Source organism: Miniopterus schreibersii (assembly GCF_964146895.1).
Source record: "Miniopterus schreibersii genome assembly, chromosome: 20".
Taxonomy (NCBI): Eukaryota; Metazoa; Chordata; class Mammalia; order Chiroptera; family Miniopteridae; genus Miniopterus; species Miniopterus schreibersii.
The window spans coordinates 4937852-4954009 of record NC_138122.1 but is presented as its reverse complement, the minus strand read 5'-3'; positions in this window follow the sequence as shown (position 1 = coordinate 4954009).

The following is a 16158-nucleotide window of genomic DNA, read 5'->3' as shown; positions in this document are numbered from 1 at the left end:
TAGATCTGCGTACGAGTCCCCTGGCTCTCCGCAGGGAGGCAGACGGGGCTGTTTGGGTGCCCGTTAGATGCCCATTAGATGCCCGGGGGCCCGCTGTGGCCGCGCCCTGCGCCCCCCCCCCCCCCCCCCCGCAGCTCCCGCGCGCGGCCCGCGGCCCGGCTCGGACACCTCCACGCGCCTCTCCCCAGGCGCTGCTTTCCCGAGGCTGCGTGATGGTTGCCCGGTTAGGACCCAGGATCGCAGCGGGACGTGAAGCGGCCGCTTGCCTATTTGAAGAAATTAATAAAATAGCGACTATGATCTGTTCTTTCGAAGCCTCTGTGTGTTGCTCCCCCACGTCCCCCCGTCCAGCCGCCAAGGCTGGCGCCCCGCATTGCTGCCCAGGTGCCCCGCTCAGACCCGCGCTGGTGGGGGAGACCCCCCCCATTCTACTCACACCCTGTTTTCAGGTGGTTTTCGTTCTGCACGCTGACCTTCAGATCCCAGCAAATTGGGACCTTACAAAACATTATTAGTAAACATTCACCTAAGTATAATGTAAAAACCAGAATTTTTATTGTTTTTAAATCAAGCAAAGAGACCCACAATCGCAATCACTACTAACATTTTGATGCATTTTTTGAAATATTTTTAAAATAAAATGTATTTTTGCACCATTATAATTATACAATATATTATTTTTGTACCTGGTATTTTTTACTTAATATTTTGCAAGCATTTCCCGCATTAAAAAGCTCCATTTTAAATTGAAACATAAAGCTCCCACAGCGTGGAGCCACTTTCATTTATTTAATCATTTGCCTATTGCTGGGATTTACTTGGTTCCGCTTTTCTCATTATGATGAATAGCCTGAAATGAACATCTTCGGACATAAATCCTTGACCCTATCATTGATTACATTCTCAGGTTTCTAAGAATGGAATTATTGAGTCAACAGGTATGAACATGTTAAAGCCCTTAAAATAAATTGCCAAATTTATATCCAGAAAGGTTGCTTCCATTTATTCTCCCACCAACATGCCCTGTCTTCATTTTTAAAACTCTTTAATAATCTGTTAGCCCCAAAATTGTCTGTAGTGGAAGTTATTGATCTGTCTCTGTGATTCTTTCTACCATGCCAGTGCTAAGCAAGACCGTCTTTATCCAGAAGGCAGAAAAATAACCACCTAAGTGGCATTCTGCTGTTTTTCTCAAAGATTCACTCTCTCACATTGAATTCTATAATCTGTGTGGAATTAGTGAGTGCAGAAGAGGAGTCCCTCTTTATGGGTGTGGAGCCTCATCTCCCCTTCATCCTTCCACGTGCAGAGCTCTCCTCCCCCGGGCTCTTTTCCCCAAATCCCTGTCCCAGGCAGGTGACTTAAGCCTCGGCGCTTCCCTGGCCTGCGTGGGCCTGCGCTCCCGCTGCAAGCTCTCGTGCTGGTCGGCACCTCTGCCCTGCAGCCCACAGGCGCTGGCTCCCGTGAGAAGAACTGAAGTGTTTACTGCTGTCAGGGACTTACCTGGGCAAACCCATCCAGCCCAGGCGCAGAGTGGCAGCAAGCCATGTTTTCTAACAGGTCGAGACCCGCCTTCTCCACCCGTCTTCATCAGTGACCTGCAAATATATTGAATATTTCTATCTCCATCTCTGACTCTGTGTCCATCTCTCAGCTCATTTTGAGTGTGGGCTGTGTTTAGAAGGTTACTTATCAAATCCCCTAAAGCACCGTAAATTTTAATTGATTTTCTTTAAATAGTCTGACAAATTTTTAAACTAAATAATAGTTTCCATTCTTACCAATCCATAAGTCTTCCTTCATTTTATATTAAATATTTGAATATTTATATACTTAAGTGTAGGCAATTAGCCTATTCTATGTTCTATTTGTGATATTGATTTATTTTATTCTATAAAATATAAAAGCATATTTGTGATCTATTTATAATACTGATTCATAAGTCAATGTCGTATATATTTATAATATATGTTTTTTTATTTGTGTTTTGAAAGCTGCGGTGATATTATTCAGTTGAATTGTGACAGAGAAACCCTTAGGACAGGGATTCCCACACTGTGCTGTAGATTAGAATTACCTGGATAGCTTTTAAAACTAGTGGCACTCACATTGTACTCTGTACCACCAATGAGGTGAGAATTGGAACCAGGTGTTCATATTTTTTTAATGTCCACTTGACTTCAGCGTGAGTGGAGTCTAGGAACTACTGCCGTAGGGGGACACGTTGGTGCAGAGCCAGGAGACCAGGAACCAAGGGCCTCAATGCCAATTCCTTTATTGCCCCTGACTCCTCACTTGCAGAACATGGGAACATTAGTACTTGATTAATGTCTCCCACACTGGAAACATTTTCATTAATAAAATAATGTCTTTTCACTCGTTTACACCACCCAAAAGAAATATACCAAATTTTCTTCAGTCATAAACTGTGCTAGACAGTACGGAGTAGTTGACACCGACCTGTTCCCTGTTTTTCCAGGGGATTATATGCTGGAACAGATAATGGAAATGTAAACCAATCATAAACGTAGGCTGAATCGCAAAAGCACAATGCTTAAACCCACAACTTAGGAAAAAACCACTAAACAATTACAGCGTGCATGCATTTTACCACTCCAAAGCATTACAAGGTTGGAAAAACATTCTTTTTGGTTTATAACATTTGCAGTGTCTTCAACTTGGTCCAGGCTACAGGGAAAAAAGCCTAGAATGGATATAGCATATTTTCCTAAGGCATCCTTCGCTCCACCCCCAGCCCCAAATGTGCATCTACAGTTTTAGATTTCTGTGCCTCTATATCATTGCACCCGTGTGGGCCAGAACCTCCGCAGTTTCCTTGGCCTCTGATGCCAGACAACTTCGCCACAGTGCCCTGACACCCCCCGGAGCCCCAGGGCCCTCCTCCACCCTCCAGGGCTTCGGTGCCCAAAAATTACCCCCAGTCTGGCATCTTTCTCTGAATCTTGCCCAGACTGGACTCCATGCTGGCTGCAACTCACAGTCACCTCACTGTAATCCAAAAACACGCCCCTGCTTCCACCTCTGCCCTTCACGCTACCACAGAACCTCACCATCCTGCCCAATGTTCAGCTTCGGACTTGAACCCTCTCCCTCAAGCTCCCACAGCTCTCCCACCGGGCCCCCTTCCCTAGGCTTGGTTCTGTCCTTCCGTCCCTGCATGTCATTAGGATGAGCCACCGTGAGACAACCCTGCAACGGGACCTGGGGACCTGCGAACTGGCCTATGACTTTGCCCAAGGACACCTCCCCTTTTGGAGCTCATGCCACTCAATTATAGCTTTTTCTTTTGCACTTTGAGATGTCAAATAAGAACGCTGCAGGACCTCTGGGTCCCTATTTTATTCCTAGCCAGTTCCTACCCAAGTACAAGGGCTCCCAGCCTCGGTCTGCCTCCCCCCTTTCCTTGTCTGCAGCCCTCCCTGAGCTAGCTGGCTTACACTCGCAGTTTTACACCCAGTGACAAAGCTCTCAGGCCCGCAGCATCCTTCAGAGCTTCAGGCCTGTATCTTTGCCAGATCCTCCCATGATCGTTCTAAGATCCTTAATTTCAAAGATTCCAAAGCGAAATCTTCACGCTTCCCTGTCCCTCCGGTGGCACTCTAGTCTCTTTTAATGAGCCACTTAGACAGCTCCTTCAACCACGGCCGGAGCAGGTATTGTAGTACTAATAACAACAGTTACTGAGAATGTGCGGCGGGACCAGGCTGAGTTCTTTACATGGATCATCTCATCTTGCTCTGAGAGCCACCCTGCCAGGCAGGCCACGCCATCTTCATTTTTATAGCTGCTCAGCTGAGGCTTACACAAGCTAACTACCTGGTTCCAGGACACATGTAGACAAATACATAAACTCTAGGTCCATGCTCTGGGTACCATATCCCTGCCAGGTGCTGAGTTCTCCATTCTTCTCATGATATCCCCTGAGGATAACGTGTGGATGCTGCAGACAGTCCCCCAACATCCATCCCACCCTAGATGATGTACACCAGCTATGGCCGGTCTCTCCCTCTGCAGTATTTAGTTCACAGACAGGCTGTTGTTATGGGTTGAATTGTGTTCCCCTAAAAAAGATATTTTGAAATTCCAACTCCCAGTACCTCAGAATGTGACCTTATTTAGAGAGGTAATCAAATTAAAATATCACTAGGGTGAACCCTAATCCAATATGACTGGTGTCCTCATTAAAAGGAAAAATTGTGACACAAACAAGCACAGGGAGGGGGCCATGTGATGACTGGAGTCATGCTGCCGCAAAGGAAGGAGCTCCCAGAAGCCGGGAGAGAAGCCTGGGACAGGCCCTTCCCTCAGGTGGGCAGAGGGAGCAGGGCCCTGTCCATGCCTTGATCTTGGACTTCTGGTCTCCAGAACTGGGACAGTGCACCTGTGCTGTCCCACGCCTCCCAGGTGGTGGCACATTGTTACAGCAGGCCTCAGGCACTAACGCAGCCGTCCTCGGTCAGCTTGGGCTGGTGACGCGGGAGAGAGCTGCTCTGGAGGTCTGAGAAGAAGCCACTCCCCTTCCGATGATTGAGAAAAAGGAGCAGTTTGTCACCAGTTGATGCTGGTGACAATCGTGCAAACATGAGGGAAGGCAACACATGAACTGGGAGGATCCAAGAGAATCGCTAAGCGGGGAGCCGCAGGTCCTAACTTCATGCACCAAGCCCCCCCACTTGGAGACCCTTGCTGTTCAGCTTGAGCCGAGCTTACAGCAGCAAGAGTTGTACCCGTGTTTGGGGGGCTTAGAATGATGAAGCGTCCTGCCCAAGGATGCACAGTTAATGTGCGGCGGAGGTGAGGTCTGAACCCAGTTCCGTCTATCCAGCCCCGGACGGGGTGTCCTCGTGCACTATGCGGGATTGACTCCCACCTAACAGAGTGGCTTCCTGGGCCGCTGGAGGCAGGGCTCTTGGTCGCTCTACCTCTCCACCTCCCTCTCGTCATGCGTTAGCCACTCTCAGCGTTGGTACCGTTGGTACCGAAACCTAGACTCTAATGCAGATGTGCTGCTCTCCTCTGTCGCTGGCTGTTTCCTCCAGACGGATCCCAGGGCCGCTGGGCCTGCTCCCCTCTGACCTGTCAGGCACCGGCTCACCCTCCCCTTTCCTCCCCCCTCCCCTCCCCTCCCACGGCCAGGCTGAGCTGCTCGGCCCCCTCCAGGCCCCCCAGGAGAGAAGGGATAAGAAGTGTCCTCTGCACCCCTACTATGTCCTCTGCACCCCTACTGCATTCTCTGCACCCCTACTGCATTCTCAGTGCCCCTACTGTGTCCTCTACACCCCTACTGCGTCCTCTGCACCCCTACTGCGTTGTGCGTGTTCTTACATGTTTGCTCCCACACTAGGTGGCCGTCACCTCGAGGGCAGGGGCCTTGCTGTCTGAATCTTTTAATTCTGACTTGGATTTCACAGCAGTTGAAAGTCAGGGCACTTTCACACCCTGTTGCCATATCACACACGTCCCCTCGTTCAGTCACCATGTGGGCCTTTTCCTACGTGACACACCGTGTTAGGGTGACAAGGGCCCTGCCCACATGGAGATAACTGTGTACAGGAAAATACAGACACACCAGAAAGAGAAAAAAAAGGAAGCTGTGAGCACCAGGCTCATTCAAGGAAAGAGCAGTGGGTCCATGTGTTTGGTGCACAAAGTCGTTAAAGATGAAACATTAGGCCCTGAACACCTTACAGGCCACGTTCATGGCTAAGGACTGATTGTCCAGTAGCAACATGTTTTAAACCTTTTCGAGTATTATTAAGAACCATTCTTTTGCATTAAAATTCATATGTACAGAGTTTAGTTTCTCCACCTGAAGGGGGTCAGCACCCAAAAGATACTGGGTGGCAGCTAAACAAGTGAAGGGGCAGATGCTGACCCAAAGTGAGGGTCTGCCTCCTTCCATCCCTCAGTCCTTTCTCAGCGAGTCCCCTGGCACTGCCGACTGGGGAGAGAACCTGCCTCCAACAGACTGTTTCCTGTCCTTTTTCTGGCCTTGGCCTGCCCTGCCGAGCTGCAGGGCTCCGGCTGCAAGAACCATGCTGGGAGTGACTCCCTTGATGTTTGCAAAGGTCCAGCACATCTCTCCCCAGTGCACTGTCACTGGGATGTAGGTAGAGAATGTTTCTGCTATTGGGAGAGCCTATTAGAGCCAATTATAACCCAGCTAACCTCCCACTGAAACTCCTTGTGGAACTTACCAGCTTCTTGCAAAAAAAAAAAAAAAAGTGTCATCTGGGCTTCACTCCAGTATGAATGTGCTAGCATTGCAGAGACCACTGGTGGCACAGTCACTGTCCTCACGGCTGCACATGACAACGACCTGGGCGGACATAAATCGCTGATACCTGGACCCTGTGCCGGAGTCTGATCCAGCTGGTCTGAGGTGGGGGTCCAAGCACTAGTACTTTTTAAAAATATCCCCAGGTTTGGAAAACAGTGATGTATCTGAATTCACCGAAGAGACAGCTGAGCTGCTCTGAAACCCAGCCCCTGCCTCTCCTTTCCCGCGGTAGACACAGTTTCCGGCCCAGTTGGCATCTACTTTTATCAACATCAGGTCCTATGTCATCGTTTTTATCACTCACTCATTATTAACTCTTCCAGATATTTCTGATATATTTGCATTTTCATTTGATTTTATTGTTTCTTAACCAAACACCTTTTTTACAAGATTGTTTTGAAAACTATTTATTTTATCCAGTTAATGGGAAACTGAGTCCATAACATCTAGAATAAATTAGCGTCTTTTACAATTATAGGCACATGCTTGCTATGAGGATGCATATTTTCTTATATTTATCTATAAACATATATCCTTATTTCCACACATACACAAACACATACAACACACTCAACACACACATCTCCCATACCACAGTCTTTTTTATTGATTTTAGAGAGAGAAGAAGAGAGAGGGAGAGAGAGAAACATTTATGTGAGAGAGGAACATTGATCAGCTGCTTCCTGCACAACCCCCACTGGGGATGGAGCTGGCAACCCAGGTATGTGCCCTGACCAGGAATCGAATCGGTGACCCTTTGGTGCACTGGGTGATGCTCCAAGTGAGCCACACAGGCCAGGACTACCACAAAGTCTTGTACAAAGCAGATATTCAAAGGAAATAATTCTGGAAGGAATGAGTGAATAAGTACATGGAAGGATATGCACAGAAGCTGAAACTTTTAAATTTTATCTGCATTTATAAATATACGGATATATAACTTATATGTAAATACAACCTTATTTCCAGTTGGCATATGATAAGAGGACATCTGTCAGAAGTTTCAAATTCTTTATTCAATCGGTCTATGTAAAGAACCGATGTATGCATATAGCAGGATATGCGTTTTCATTTTTTAAATGTTAGTTGTACCACATTGATGCTTTTAATAGTGATTAAATAAATACAGCTCTGTTATTTTCTTATTAAGTGGGTGTTTTCAAGATGAATCAGGAAATATAATCATAAAATGACTATATGATCAGAAATGAAAAAAACAGTAACTTCCAAAAAAAATTAAGTTCCAGATCATGAGAGTAATTACCTGGGGGTCTAATTAACTCTGGAGCCCACCCCAGGAAGCCTGATTTAGTTGGGCTGAGTGGGGCCCTAGCACTGGTATTTTTCTGAAGCTCCCCTGGTGACTCTAACAGTCATCTGGGCTGGAAACTCGTGATTTAGGACAACTCTCCCAACATGTGAGCAGCAGCAGTTGACCGTTTCAAGTTCTGATTAGGGAGGAAGGGAGAAGGGAAAATGGTCAGCAAGCCGGCTCCGGAGAATGAAGGAGGGCAGGGATTGGCTCAGCACACAGCTTTAATGAAAATAACCTTAGGCTGCGACGGATCGTTTTACACCTATTCTCTCATTTAGTCTTCACAATCTTTTGGTTGAGGAAACAAAGTTTTAGCTTGTAAGGAGGGTTAGTCATTTGCCCAAAGCTGAGCTGAGAGTTAAGCAGGGATCTGTCTGCTTTGAGTGCCTGAGTTTTTAACCACTAGAGTAAAAAATGGAAAACATAAAACTATTCAAGTGCCTCAACTTGATTTTACGATTATGTTATATTTTAGGGGCCTCAACTTGAACCCAAGGTCCTGAGAAGTTATTACCATCTTTATTTCATGAAGTCTGGCGTTTCAGGCCAAGTTGCCCAGTTTTACTTCCAGAAAGCCCATCCTCAGCTAGAAAACCTTTGGAGCCCCCTTGACAAAGCATTGCTATAAATGAGTCACATTAGCTTTCTTTGTTTTGGATATTTATTTCTTTATTATTTGTGCTTGTTATCTAGAAATCTTTATTTTAACCCTAATTGTCTCCCTGTGGTAATGATTAAGGCATGACTCTCAGATTTGCATTGCAAATACCATGAGGCCTTCAACTGGAGCAGATGAATTCTGAACTTGGCATCTAACAGCATTTATTGCTTCATTTTTATGTCTTTCCAGCTTCCTTTTGGGCCAAATTTGTTAATATTTTTTTAAGTTCCAAAGGATGGGAGTGGTGGAATTCAGGATCCTGATTTTAGGCCTACACTGACTCTACCCAGTAGATCAAAATTAAACTTTTTATTGTTAAAAACATATCTTTGAATAAAAAACCCATGGATCAGTAGCTTATGTACATTTTACTAATGAATATGCATAGGACCACCCACAGGGTGTACAATTTCATACAAGCTACTCTGTTTAGATAGCGGTTATTTGGGAGAACCAGAGGGCCTTAGATAACAGCACTGCTTACGTGGAGGCATCATCATCCGAGGAAAAGTGAGGAGCCATCTGTGGATATCTGCACTTTTTCAGTTTTCTTGTCTTAAAAGTTTTATTTATTTTAGAAATAGTTACAACCTCGCCAGGTAAATATATATCACCATAAATTCCATTTAACGGTTTCCCTCACTCGAATAGCCTCGTAAAAGACACCAACAGCCTGCAGGGGCATCAGGGAGGGAATGAGACTGTCAGAACAGTGTGTGTATTTGAAAATCAAACGGCACAATTAGGTGCAAAGAAGAGTCTGCATTAAAGCTAATAAAAATCAGTGTAGAAGAAAGCAAGCTGCATTTTTGTGCCTATGCAATCTAATCTTCTAACAATAATAAAACTTTTCACTTTATAGGGCCCTTTCTTTAGAGTTTTCCCAGAGAGAGCTGGAGCGGGGCCGATGGACTGTGCAGCAGCTAAGGCTTTGGCCAAGTCCCCCAGCTCCCCTCCCCAGGGAAAGCTGGCCTCTGCTCTGCCACAGGCTCTCCACCACCTTTCTTCAACTTGCCAGTCGCTAATGTTGACCAGCAAGTGTTGTTTTGACTATGAAATCAAATATCGTTCAGAGGAAACAGAACTTTTGTAGAAAAGTGTCTACATTGGGTAGTGTTTCATTGCAAATAACGAAATGCACTTAATAAGTGGTGGCTGCATCGTATGAATAGGTGACTTAAATACCCAAATGAAAAATAATAAACCTGACCTCATTTTAGTGAACTTCCGTATTTTCATGTCTCTAAGCAGCCGCTGATTGCAAGACATGCCATGAATTTAATAACTTTCCAGGGGAAAAGGAAAGTACTACCACATTGAATATGCATATGAATTATAGGAAACATTAATTTTAGAAATGGTAAAACATGGGGGAGATGTGCCTTTGAAGAGAGGAAACAGTAAATTTAAATTTATACTTAGTTTGAAGAGCACTTTTATATTCATTATCTATCTATTTTAATTTTACCACAATTTCATAAGGCAGCTATGATTATTATGATGATTATTATTTTTATTTTACAGATAAAAAAAAAGCCGAGCCTCCAAAACATTATTTAACTTGCTCAGGATCACACAGCTAATAAACCAGTACTCTAACTCTTTGATTCTAAATTCTATATTCTTTCCACACCCCATATTACCTTTCTGTCTTAAACTAGGAGAAACTTTTAATCTAAAATCTTTTGCTGACCACTTGTAAGGACAATTTTTTGAGAGACCACGACTATAGATTTTCATAACTGCTCTTAAAATTCCTTCACACTTAGCTAAGATTGTGTTCAAACCAACTTATAAAAAAGCTTTATAGTCATTGTGAGTTTTCGGTTAAATAGAGATAAAGCTGTCCCAAAAGGCTGCCGGCCTGCAAGGGAAGATTCGGATCAGCGAAAGCTCCTATGGATTTAATCATTTCTCTCCGAGAATGGGCCCCTGTCTTTGCAGATTAAACTTTGGATTGGCTACATTAGTTGCTCTTGGCCTATTGTGAATGTTTATTTCTTTTAAACCTTCGGACTAAAAAATGTACAGCACCCGCAAATTTTGCGGGCTGGGGGTGCAGTCGACTCTTTCTGCAGCATCCCGGTGATCCGAGAGGGGCTGCAGGGCTTTCTCCAGTAACTAGATCGCTAGAAGGCGACCCTGTCTGGATGTGACTTGGAAGCCTCCTGGGAGCTTGTCAAATCCAGAGTGGGGAGCGCGTTTGCCGAATAGAGAGCTGCTCTGAGGTGGCAGCTTGGGAGTGGGCAGGATGGCACCGGGGAGGACACCACCCAGCTTGCCAGCCAGCACGGTGGCTTCCGTGTGTCAGCCGAGGAACAGAAACGTGCCTTCGTCAACACCACTGGTGCCGTGGCCTGAAAGAGAACAGACAACCTTCAGGAGAGAAAAAGACACGCTCTCCGCTCGCACCCGCGGACCTGCGGCGAGGCCCTCAAGGCTGCTCCAGGGCTCACCGCTTCCCCCCTTAAACTAGAGGCAAATGTGCTTTGCAATCCATCTCCCCATCTTCCTGCAGGGACACTATTTTGGTGGCTTTAGAAATAAGTAGAGAGTTTCTATTTTTGTCCTAATAAATACCAAGAAGTAAGTAGAACTGTTTATTTATGTCCATCAGGGAAAGATCCCCCCAAAACTACACGTTTAGTGGTAATTATATAAGAGTTTGGGTCTGCTGTTAGCATTCAGGGGCTGGTTTGTGTGTTTGGCCTAATTATCTTACTATGTCACTTCTTACCACTTAGAGGAGAGCATTACGGCCGAGGGGCTAACGTAGCAAAGGCAGAGAGCGAGGAAGAACGCAGGAGGGGGGACCGTCACAACCTTGGAATCTAGCCGAGGCTCCACAGGGAACGCCCGCGTGATAGGCAGCAATCGGGTCCTTTGAGAGCCAGTGGGCCCTGGGCGTGGCCTCAGGAGAAATGACACAGGACATGGAGACAGTTTCTCAGATGCAAGAGAAAATATTTTACTTCTTCTTTGAACGGACTTTGTGAATAAAATGAGATGCTTACAACACAGATAAGAAAACTGAGTTGGTCATTTTAAAACACCCTAACTGTAAAGAAAATCCAGCGTGGTTACTTCAATAGAAACCTCCTTCCCCCCAAAGCCCTTTGGAGTGGGGCTCCACCGTGTCACCCCGAGCCCTTTTAAAAGCCAGGGAGCACACAGGTTACTTCAGTCACCCTGAGCCCTATCAGATCCAGGGAGCACACAGGTTACTTCAGTCACCCTGAGCCCTATCAGATCCAGGGAGCACACAGGTTACTTCAGCAGCCCCCGTAGTCTTAGGAGACTTGGTTTTACTCTTCCCACTGTTGTAAAAGGGAACAGATGTCCCCTAAGCATTTTTTCTCCAAAGGACCTCAGAATGTAGCAGCTGCTACAGGCTCCAGCCATGCCTTCCAGGCGCTTCTGAAAATGAGGGAAACTCCTTCCTTCCTTCCTTCACCACCTCCCCAGTCTCCACCCACAGAGCTGAGCCTGCCTGCTCTGTGCCACATGCCACATGAAGCGTGAGGACAGATCTGATATACATAAATCAACATATTACTCATTTTCTAGCACAGCCTCTGACAGCTGTTACATGAGCACATTGTTAGAAACTGTCAAGCAGTGATACACAGTGCCTTTTACAACATATGTTGACTTTTATCTAATGTAGTTCCATAATTAGCCCCAGGGAAAGCAAATCCGGGCATCCACCTGGCTGTGTGATCTCAGTTAACCTTTGCTTTCTTCTGAGGATAGTTAGCGTGGTGGGGTGGAGACCTAGGCAGAACCTCAAGAAGCCCGTGAGCACATAGGGTAGGCCACCCTTCCTACACCTTCCTGCTCTCTGCCGGCTCCACGAAAAATATGTCAGCAATCAGAGGCCGGGGGCTGGGGGGCTGCTCAGGTTGCTGAGCTCCCCCAGGCCTGTAGAAGTCTAGAAATCATTACTTTTCAGTTAAGTCCCCCTGAACTGGGCCACTCAACATGAACGACCTGGAAAGAAAAGGCTAAACATTGCCTTAAACATCCGAGGTGCTCCTCTGTCTTTCTCTTTAAGAAAAAGACAAAACTTGCAAACTACACATGGCCACAAAGTGCATTTCCACTCAACTTCAGAGTTCAAGGTGGAATGAGGGACAGAAGGTGGGTTTAGGGTAAGAGGGTCTGGACTCAAGTTCCGGCTCCTTCATTTACCAACAGACCTTGCAAACTGCCAGGCCCTGCCTTTCCTCGGCTTCAGATGGGAATGAGGGCAGCAGGTGCTATGTCAACATCATTAAATCCAGTTTTTCTCCAGCCTTCCAGCACCATGGACAGTGCCTAGATCAAGAAATATTTTTAATGACCGAATTCACACACTGAGTGTCCTAACGAAGACCAAATGAGTAGATGTAGGAACATTTTGAGGTCAGAAAAATCTGTGTCCAAATCTGATTTCACTTTCTATATTTGGTTTGCGGAGCCAAGTCAGAGACAGAGTTCTGGGTAGCTTAGAAGCAATGGCCCAGAATAGACCTGAGAGAGTCTGAAAGGCATAAATAGGACTAAAGGCCTGAGAGCTTTCTAAATATTTATTTTAAATATTTTACGACAACCGGCATTTCCCACACAGACACACCCCAAGTCAAAAATGTAGAAAAGAGAATTCCCAAGAGGATCTTCTTCAGAAAACACTGTACTTCTCTCCTGGGCCCATTAGTTATAGATGCCGCCTAAGCCATTCGTGAATATCAGTCCTGCCTTCCTCCCTCCACAAGCATTGCCTTGGGCACTGCAGTGTTAGGACAATTGTGGGAATTCACAAACCATATAAGCAAGGTACCTGTCCTCAAGAAATGCATTGTGCTAGTCTCTGGGGTGAGCCCCAGGGATGCACTGAAGACAGGATGGTGTCTCTGCCCTCAGGGAACTAATGGTCTATTGGGGGAGAGTCCTGTAAAGCGAGAGTACACAGGAGAGTCAAGGCTACAGTAGACATTCAGGGTGAAAGAGGGGTTGGGGAGCAAAGGCAGAATTTTAAAGAACAGACATTTAGGGTATGTGTAAAGATTAGAACCAAAGTAGGAAATAAAGGTGTCATAGGTACCAATAGAGAAGAAAATTGTAAGAATGGTTTCCTTGAGTAATAGTATTAGATTCTATGAAAATTTCAAGTAAGATAAAAACTGAGAATGATTTATTGGATATACCATCTAGCAATGAGTATATGATTTTATTGAGACATGTGGAAAATTAAGTAGCATTATACTGAAGGATCTAACTAGAGGTAAAACAGTAAAAATTATAAATGCTAGAGGAACTCAGTAAATAGAGGAAAAGATCTCTTGGGACAGAGAGTTTAAGGGGTGGTTCACTTAGAAATTATAAATTATGGGCCTTAAAAGATTAGTAGAATTTGAAGGAGAAAAATTGGAACTAGAGTTTACAATTAGGGGCCATGGTTTGAGTAGAACACTGGGCTGTATATGTCCCAGCCCTATTCCAGGGCCAGAACAGAGGGTTTGTGGAAGATGAGGCTAGGAACGAGCTTGAGGTAAGACTCCCAGAGAGAGGGAAAAAGAACTTTGATGCCAGATTCCCAGTTAATCTCATGGGCTTTGGGGCAGGACTAACAGATGAGCTCAGACTGGAGAAGCCTAATGTAACAGCAGTATATTGTAGACTGGAGGTAAGAGAGGAAGCTAGCTAGGGCACCAAAGCACTAAGAAAGAGATTAAGACTTAACCTGGCATTCATAAAGGGTTACTCTCGCATCCACAGAACAATTTTCTATCATAAAATGAGGAAGAAACCATTTTCCCTCTAAGATGGCATAGAGCAAATCTCTTTAGAGTTTAAGAAATGGGTACTGGAGCCTGGCCAGGCGTGGCTTAGCCGTTGAGCGCCGACCTAGGATCCAGGAGATTGGGGTTCAATTCCCAGTCAGGGCCCATGCCCGGGTTGTGGGCTCGATCAATGACTCTCTCATCATTGATGTTTCTGTCTCTCTCTCTCCCTCTCCTGTCCTCTCTCTGAAATCAATAGAGATATATTAAAAAAAAAAGAAAGAAAGAAAGAAAGAAAGAAAGAAAGAAAGAAAGAAAGAAAGAAAGAAAGAAAGAAAGAAAGAAAGAAAAGAAATCACATTTAAAAAAAAAAAAAAAGAAAAAAAAAGAAATGGGTACTGGAGCCATACAGAGCTGGTTCAAAACCAAGCCTAGGTTGCTTAACTCTGCTGAGCTTCAGTTTCCTCATCTGTAAAATGAAGACATTAATAGTACCTATTTCATAGGTTTTATAACTATGTTTAAAAAAGGGTAATGCACGTAAATGGCTGACAAAGAACAAGCATTCAATATACTTTATATTATACTATTTCATTTTTTTTAAATATTGCTTACCCAGGTCAGAGAACTATCTGCAAATGAGGATTATGTGAAATAAATACCCCGACAAATGCCAGTCATCAAGAAACATATAAAAATTGCTTCACCTCAGACAATCAAAAATTAAATGACCTAATAGTTGAACATTAAACAAGCCGACAGTTTCGAGTGTGGTAGGCGATTCTACGATGGTCTCCAAGCCGGGCACCACCTGACGTACGCATCATCCGTAAGCCTTCACACTGTGACCAGAACCTGTGAAAGTGGTATTTGTCCTGACTACATCAATGACCCATTGACGTGTGTGTGTGTGTGTGTGTGTGTGTGTGTGTGTGTGTGTGTGTACACATATGTTTTTATTTATCTAGGAGAAAAAGTACTGGATTAAGTGGCAACTTTATGTTTAACAGTTTGAGAAACTGCCAAGGTGTTTTCCAAAACCGCTGCGTCATTTTACACTCCTACCAGCTATGTCCAAGGGCTCCAATCTCCCCATAACTTGGCTAATACTTGTTATTAAGTCTTCTTTGTTGTAGCCATCCTAGCAGGTTTGAAGTGGTGCCTCATTTCCATTTCCATGATGACCGATGCTATCAAGCCTCCTTTATATGCTTATTGATGGGCCTCTTGTATATCTTCTTTGGAAAAACATGATATCATTTGTAGCACAAAAGTTTTTACTTTTTAAATATTTTTTACTTTTTCAATTAAAGCCAACATACAATATATTAGTTTCAGGTATAAAACCCGGTGACTAGACATTTATATAACTATGAAGTCATCACCTCGATAAATCTAGTACCCATCTGGCACCATATATAGTTATTACAGTATTACTGACTATATTCCCTATGCTGTATTTTACACTCCATGACTATTTTGTAACAATAATTTGTGTTTCTTAATCCCTTAATCACTCAGCCACCAAAGCCCCCTCCCCTCTGGCAACAGTCAAAATGTTTTCCATATCTGTGAGTCTGTTTCTGTTTTGTTCATTTCATTATGTTGTTTTTTAAATTCCACATATAAATGAAATCATATGGTACCTGGCTTTCTATGTCTGACTTATTTCATTCAGCACAATACCCTTTGGGTCTATCTATGCTGTCACAAATGGTAATATTTTTTTCTTTTTTAAGATCAAGTACTATTCCATTGTACATATATGCCGATTCTTCTTTATCCATTCATCTATTGGTGAACACTTAGGTTGCTTCTATGTCTTGGCTATTGTAAACAATGTTGCAATGAATATATAGATACATATGTTTTTTCCAAATACTGTTTTGGGTTTCTTGGACTATATACCCAGAAGTGAAATTGCTGGGTCATTTTTTTGTCTCTTGTTTTAGCTTTTGCTTTAAAGTCTATTTTATCTGGTAAAAGTATTGCTACTCCACCTTTTTGTTTGTTTCCACTTTCATGAAATATCTTTTTCCACCCCTTTACTTTCAGTCTGTGTGCCTCTCAATCTGAAGTGAGTTTCTTGTAGACAGTATATGTAAGGGTCTTGTTTTGT